The following is a 1716-nucleotide window of genomic DNA, read 5'->3' as shown; positions in this document are numbered from 1 at the left end:
TACTTTTTTTTTTTTTTTTTTTTGGTTTGCAAGAACAGGAAGAAGAGGAAGGGGCAGGTGTCTCATGAGAGTCTTGCAAGTGTAAAAGACCTCTGGCAATATAAGGAGGGGATGAGATGCCTAGGTAAATCAGATGGAAGGTCCCTAAGATTTTTTTTCTAATGATTTCTATAATTAAAATGATAGGACATGGGTAAGTCCTAGCACATGGTATCCAATAAAAATGTCAGGCTAGGTTCTACCTAAACACCATCACCTTTTCCCATTCTAGGAATGAAGCTCACCTAGCAAACTAGGCAACTAAAAGTGCAATATGGTTTGGGTGACGTAGTTGGCTGCTGCCCGCATGTTCCCACTCCACTATGTCAGGGAGAGATTGAGAGAATGTCTCAAGTGGTTTCCTTTGGACCTGGCCAGCTTATCCTGGCAGATTCTACATGGAGGGCTCTGGAATGCAACTCTCTAATGTACAGTCCTTTTTTTTGGCGATGATAATTATAGGGAAAGCAGCGGACACGCATGCTGATTTCACGGGCTGGGGCTGTCTTCAGTGTCTCAACAGCCTTGTTGTGCTCAATATCTTGGAAATCCACATCATTCACAGCTAGTACTTGGTCGCCCTCCTGAAGTCCAGCTCGACGTGCATCAGAGTCAGGAATCACCTTGGAGATGAAGATGTCTAACTGCGAGGCTTTTCCTCTGCGGCTATTAAACCCCAATTGAGCTCCAGGAGGTTTCTTCAGTGTGACAATTTGGGGCAGAAACTGGGTCAGCTCATTGTTGTAGTCTGGGTGATATACTCTTTCATGAGGGGGGACCCACGCTGGGGGATTCTCATAAGCAGGCAGGAAAACCACAGTCATTATAAGGGATGCGACTGTCCATCTCTGGGGAGGCCCAGTGAGCCAGATTCACCACCTCCAGGCCAGCGTACCACTGGTGAAGTCTCTACCTCTATCTTTTCTAATGTGGCCTTATAAATGGCTGCCTGGCGCAGCGGCAGCATGGCCTAGCGGCTAAAGTCCTCACCTTGAAAGCCCCGGGATCCCATATGGGCGCTGGTTCTAATCCCGGCTGCTCCACTTCCCATCCCGCTCCCTGCTTGTGGCCTGGGAAAGCAGTCGAGGACGGCCCAAGGCATTGGGACACTGCACCCGCGTGGGAGACTTGGAAGAGGTTCCTGGTTCCCGGCTTCAGATCGGCGCGCACCGGCCCGTTGGGGCTCACTTGGGGAGTGAATCATCGGATGGAAGATCTTCCTCTCTGTCTCTCCTCCTCTGTGTATATCTGACTTTGTAATAAAATGAATACATCTTAAAAAAAATGGCTGCCTAGATGAGACAACAAAATGATTGGTATTCTGGAACATTAATAACCCATGGCAGAGATTATACTTTTGTCTCCATAGAATTTCCTGATTGATCCTCTGAGAAATGGTGGGTTTCCTCTGTGGCTCATATGGTCTTGAAAATGCAGCAGTCCCCATGAAAACAGCTCTGCTCCTGAAGAAAATGGGTCCTCCAGCAGATCTTCCTATGTTTTGGGTTAAAGACTACATTTCCCTACACATTGGATATCAGAGAGACTAACATTTCTAGGAACAAGACAAATGCCTTAGTATCTCTTTAGGAGTTCATATTATTCTCTATAATTATTCATATTATTCTCTGTAATTATTCATATTATTCATATTCACCTTATTCTCTATAATTACAT

At 45.9% G+C, this 1716-nt stretch overlaps 1 pseudogene; it reads right to left on the bottom strand.

Annotated features, from left to right (window-relative positions):
* Positions 1–232: 232 nt before the first annotated feature.
* LOC105941582 (PDZ domain-containing protein 11-like) lies at positions 233–885 on the bottom strand (annotated as a pseudogene).
* Between the last annotated feature and the right edge of the window lie 831 nt (positions 886–1716).

The sequence above is a fragment of the Ochotona princeps genome, chromosome 14 (assembly GCF_030435755.1).
Source record: "Ochotona princeps isolate mOchPri1 chromosome 14, mOchPri1.hap1, whole genome shotgun sequence".
NCBI classification, from domain to species: domain Eukaryota; kingdom Metazoa; phylum Chordata; class Mammalia; order Lagomorpha; family Ochotonidae; genus Ochotona; species Ochotona princeps.
Note: the sequence above shows the minus strand (reverse complement) of the source record. Positions and strands in the feature narration are given on the sequence as shown.